The 6,237-nt window shown below is 35.6% G+C and overlaps 1 pseudogene; it reads left to right on the top strand.

Annotated features, from left to right (window-relative positions):
- Window positions 1-3,953: 3,953 nt before the first annotated feature.
- On the top strand, window positions 3,954-5,053 carry LOC141563017 (glyceraldehyde-3-phosphate dehydrogenase pseudogene; annotated as a pseudogene).
- Window positions 5,054-6,237: the final 1,184 nt, after the last annotated feature.

Raw genomic sequence — 6,237 nt, forward strand, 5'->3', positions numbered from 1 at the left:
GACCAAATGGATCCACGGTTTGGTCCTAGGGCTGAATGAGACTATCATCTCCAAGAATCTAGCCTCCAGCAGCCAATGTGAGTTCTCAATGATATATTTATACATAGTAGCTAAACAAAGGCAGGAGGGTGGAGTCCAAACTCTGGGAGTGAGAATCTCCAAGTAGGAACCATCATTCCGGTTCTGACAGGTTGGGGGATAGGATCATAAATTCTCTGGCTAGAGACAGAAAGTCTGGACTCCCCCTTTTTGAGTTTACACATTGATAATTTATAACCTCTGAGTTATACCAGTCTTAATGAACTAGAGGGGAGGGATTGCAACTAAGGAGATTGAGGCAGAACAATTAGGGAAACTGAAGCAGAACACTTTAAGGAAACTGAGGTAGAACAATTTAGGGAAACTGAGGCAAAACAATTGGAGAAACTGAAGCAGAACCAATTTAGGGAAACTGAGTCAAGACAATAAAAGAGAACTGTGGCACAACAGCTTGAGGAGCTCTCCCAGTCCAGAGATGGTAAGGCCATCACATAACTGATCAAAAAGATATTTCAGAGGACCTTTTTCTAGCACTGACTGGCTATTCTATTCCACATAAGAAGTTCTGGGTCACATTTCCAGAGTGGAGAAGGACAGTTGCTAACCAGGAAGCAGGCAGGAGTTCTGGTCACAGTTACAGGGCCAAGAGAAGTGCTATTATATGTGCCTTTAGAGGAGCAAGGGCCCTTCCTGGATAAAAACCAGAGCTAAGACTAAAAGAGCAGTGAGCACATCTTTCCTAGGAAAACACCTTGGAAGTAATGAAAACTTGCAGACTCCCAAAACTAGCTCAAAAAATAGTAGCACCAAAACAGCCTGAAGTTTAGGACAGTACCTTTCCACCAGAAGTGAGCAATCCAATTTCAAAATAAAATTCAAAGTAAAGTAGTAGGAAAAAAAAAAAGCCTTGACCATAAATAGTTACCATAGTGGCAGAAAAGACCAAGACATAAACTCAAAAAAAGATAACAATGTGAAAAAAACAACTATAAAAAGCCTGAAAGTAAAAAATGCTCATTGAACCCAAGGCCCACAAAAATTCCAATAAGAGCTAAAGAGATAGCAGTGGTAGAGGAAAAAATGGGGAAAGAAATGAGAGGAATGTAAGAAACTTTTGAAAAGAGAACACAAAACCTTACAGAAATAAATGTTTTAAATTATTTTTATATTTATTTGGAAAAATAAAGTACTAGTGAAAAAAGTTAATTTAAAAAGAATTAAGCAAACAAACAAAAAAGAGAAGAGAATTACCCAGCTTGGTTTTTAAATAGTACAAATAATGCTAAAGAAAATAACAACTTAAAAAATAAAATTGACCTAACAGTAGGAGAGACATAAAAAAATTGTTGAAGAAAAAGAACTCTCATTAGAAAACAGATTTGACCAAATGAAAAAGAAAGTACAAAAATTCACTGAAGAAAAGAACTCCTTAAAAGGCAGAATTGATTAAGTAGAAAAAGAGATACAAAAGCTTTCTAAAGAAAATTATTTCTTTAAAATAAGTATTGGATAAGTAGATGTTAATGATTCCATGAACCTTCAAGGAAGGTTCATACTCAATAGAGTCAAAAAAAGTCAAAAGAATGAAAAAAGAATAAATGAAATTGATCAGTGGGAAAGTGATTGTCCTGGAAAATAGATCAAATAGAGATAATATAAGAGTTATTAGACTACCTAAAAACCATGATCAAAGAAAGCTGAGACATCATATTTCAGAAATTGTCCAGAAAACTGCCCTAATATTGTAGATTCAGAGAGCAAAAGAGAATTGAAAGGTTACCTCTTGAAAAAGATAAATTCCAAACATTCCAGGAAAAGGAGAAACTATTGCAAGCAGCCAAAAAGAAACAGAGCTACAATCAAGATCATACAAGATTTAACATCTTCCATATTAAAGAAGTAGATCGCTTAGAATATGATATTTCAAGAAGGTAAAGGAATTAGTAGTATTTCAACCAAGATTATACTATCCAATAAAACTGAATGTAATCCTCCAGGGGAAAAATAATTATTTAATCAAATAGAGGCCTCCCTAACATTGCTAATGAAAAAAACAGAACTGAATGGACAATTTGACATTCAAATACAAAACTCAAGAAAAGAATAAAAAGATAAATATAAGAGTAATAATAAGGGACTCAATAAAGTTAAACTGTTTATGTTCCTTTATGGGAAGATGATATGGGTAACTCCTAAGTACTTTATCTTAGGGCAATTAGAGTCAGCCTACATAGATAAGAGTGTAAGTTGATTATTTTAGAATGCTTGTTTTTTAGAAAACAAAACATTTAAATATTTGTTCCAATAGCTTACAGAATATTATTCAAAGTATGGCATATGTCAAAAGATACTAGTATTTCCATATACAAAGAAAAGGGGAAAAAAGGTTGTATATCAAACAAGAATCTCCATTTTTACTCTCTGCACACAGAGTTAAAATAAAAGTCTAAGCAGAATCAAATATGCTTCAACTGAACTAAAAAAAAAATGAGGCAGCAATTTAGCTCTCAGACAAAGCAAAAGCAAAAATAGATCTAGTTAAATGGGATAATCAGGTAAACTACATTTTGTTAAAAGGTAGCACAGACAATGAAATAATATCAAAAATTTTTTTACAGAAAAGTTCACTGATTCTCAAAGTATAGATTTTGAAAATATAGAAAAATATAGATTCTCAAATATATACTGAATTTAAAAGTGAGTCAAATTTATAAAAAGAAGAGCCATTCCTCAATTAATAAATGGTCAGAGAATATAAACAGGGCATTTTCAGGAAGAAATAAAATTATATATTGTCACAAGAAAATGTGCTCTCAAGCATTGATTACAGAAATGTATCTCACACCCAATAAAAATGACAAATCTAGAAGGAATGGAGGAAAATAGGGTCCCTAATAAACTGTTTGGGGAGAACTGAAGTATTCCAACCATTCTAGAAAACAATTTGGAGAATGTCTAAAAGGCTAGAAAACTGTGCATGTCTTTTGACCCAGCAATACCTATGCTAGATCTATAACCCAAAATAAATTTTCTAAAGGAAAGGAAAAGGGCCTATATTTTTTCTGTTGGCAAAGAATTAGAAATCAAGGGGATACTCATCAATTAGTCAATGCCTGAACAATTCATGGCACATGATTATGATGGAGTATAACTGAGCTATGGAAAATGGCAAAAGTGGCATTTCAAAAAAACATGGCAAGGCATATGAAGCAAAGAAAAGTAACGTAAGAAACAACAATGCTGTCATGATGATCAAATGTAAAAGACTTGGCTGCCATGATCAATAAAATGATCCAAGAAAATTGTGAAGAACTCATGATGGGAAAAAAAGCCATCCACCTCCAGAGAGAGAAATGGCAAATTGAAGTATAATTTTCTCAGTTTTTTTGGCTTTGTTTTGCCATGTGATTAATATGGAAATATGTTGTGTATAATGTCTTATATAAAATTGATATTATTTGCTTTTTCAGTGGATGGGAAGGTCTGGAACTCAATTAAAAAAAAGAATGCTTAAAATAAATACTATTTTTAAAACAAATAAAAAATTAAAAGTACCAAAATCACATACACATACATAAATACTCAAGTTTCATTTGGAAATTTCTTTCATAAAATAAATTTACTTCATTTTTGTTGTTATCACTAAAAGAGATAGTTATTTGTTCATTTTGCTTCAAAGACTCAACCCTTTTAAGTACTTTGGCATGAGAAAATCAGAATATTGTGCTATAATAGTGCCTGAGTTTCTGTCCTATCTACTATCCCACAATGTTCCCAAGAGCATTATTTTCAATTGATCTTTTTAAAAAATTGATTACTCTAGTAATGATTTGAAAAACTGTACATAGTGCTCTCAGCTCCTCTCCCAAGCTCGCTGCCAGGATCTGCTGCTTTGCAAACATCCCTGAGACAAGATGGTGAAGGTCGGAGTCAATGGATTTGGCCATATCGGACACCTGGTGACCCGTGCTGCCTTCTGCTCAGGCGGAGTAGACATTGTGGCCATCAATGACCCCTTCATTGACCTTAACTACATGGTTTATATGTTCCAATATGATTCCACCCATGGCAAGTTCAATGGCACTGTCAAGGCTGAGAATGGAAAGCTGGTGATCAATGGAAAGGCCATTACCATCTTCCAGGAGCGGGATCCCACCAACATTAAATGGGGAGATGCTGGAGCCGAATACGTTGTGGAGTCCACTGGCATGTTTACCACCATGGAGAAGGCCGGGGCTCACTTGAAGGGTGGAGCTAAGCGTGTCATCATTTCTGCACCTTCTGCTGATGCCCCCATGTTTGTGATGGGAGTGAACCATGAGAAATATGATAATTCCCTTAAGATTGCCAGCAATGCCTCCTGCACTACCAACTGCTTGGCCCCCTTGGCCAAAGTCATTCATGACAACTTTGGCATTGTGGAAGGACTCATGACCACAGTTCATGCCATCACTGCTACTCAGAAGACAATTGACGGCCCCTCCAGCAAGCTGTGGCGTGATGGGCGTGGTGCTGCTCAGAACATCATCCCTGCTTCCACTGGCGCTGCTAAGGCTGTAGGCAAGGTCATACCTGAGCTGAATGGAAAGCTCACAGGCATGGCTTTCCGAGTTCCTACTCCCAACGTATCCGTTGTGGATCTGACCTGCTGCCTGGAGAAACCTGCCAAATATGATGACATCAAGAAAGTGGTGAAGCAAGCATCAGAAGGACCCTTGAAGGGCATCTTGGGCTACACAGAGGACCAGGTTGTATCCTGTGACTTCAACAGCAACACCCACTCTTCCATCTTTGATGCTGGCGCTGGCATTGCCCTCAATGACCATTTTGTCAAGCTCATTTCCTGGTACGACAACGAGTATGGTTATAGCAACCGTGTAGTGGACCTCATGGTCTACATGGCCTCCAAGGAGTAAAGTGGGAAGCCATGGATCTTCATCCCCAGCCAAAAAAAGTTGTTCCACCACTGGGGAGCCCACATCCCTACCCTATGTTCCTATACTGGGGATTTCATGCCCCATTCACATCATTGTCCTACAGCCACCCCTGTAGTAAGGGGGAGAAGCCTAGAGTGTCCTATATTGTGTGCCATCAATAAAGTCACCTTATTTCAGTGAAAAAAAAAAAGAAAGAAAAACTGTACATAGTGATTCATGCATATTTCTTGATACAAATGATTTCTATGAAAAATGCAACGTGTTCAAAGTTCATAAGGACCACATTAAACTAGAGTTTGCAGACCTGGGTTTTATCTTGATGTTGAGCTCTAATAACACAGAGCCCAAAATAATTCTCCCAAGTTTTATTATTTTCATTAAAAAATCTATCAATTATTAAACATTTCTTTTGATGTATCAATGCAAAATAACAACTCTTCCCAGCATGAATTGCAACAACATATTATACATATCTAAACAAATGTGCACCTTTAAATAATCCTTTGCTTCATCTATTTGCAGTGCAAAATAAGATTTTTTTCTCAGTTAATTGAGCACAAAGACAATTGTAGAAAAAAAGAAAAATCACAAATAAAAGGACAATTCTTTTTTCCACAGTATTATTTGCAAATGGAAATATTTTAAGCTACTTTAGATAGATTTTCAAAGCATCATTTCAATAATATCAATAGATAGCACTGCAAATACCACTAGTTTTTCCTCTATCAAATGAGATAATAAACTCAGCAATTCAGTAAGCACTGTTGCAAGGTGCAAATGATCCTTTTGATAGCAAAGATATTTTCATTTTTTATTTTTATTGATGGCATTTTTTTCATTGTCTAGAAGTCACACAATATCTGAATCCTGAGAGAAGGTAAGATTCTAAACAGTGGAGTTAGGAGGGAATGAAGCCTAAGAATTCAAGATAGAATGGAAATTATGGCAGTTTGGCAGAAACAGAGAAACAATCGATAATTAAATTGTGGAACACCTATAATGCTAGATAATGTATGAGGCATTGGGGGATATAAGAAGAATGAAATTACTTCTGTTTACAAGGAATTTATTTTCTAAAGAGCTAGTCAATAAATATGTATATAAATACAGCATAAATATAAATATATACAAAGTAATTAAACACAACATAGTTTGGGAACAAGAACAATAGTGGGGAGGATCAGGCAAAAATTCTGTGCTTAAGCTATTTCTTTACTTGTGTAACTAGGTTATTCAATGGATAGAGTATTGAATATGGAGT

This window comes from Sminthopsis crassicaudata, chromosome 3, assembly GCF_048593235.1.
Source record: "Sminthopsis crassicaudata isolate SCR6 chromosome 3, ASM4859323v1, whole genome shotgun sequence".
In the NCBI taxonomy this organism is placed as follows: domain Eukaryota; kingdom Metazoa; phylum Chordata; class Mammalia; order Dasyuromorphia; family Dasyuridae; genus Sminthopsis; species Sminthopsis crassicaudata.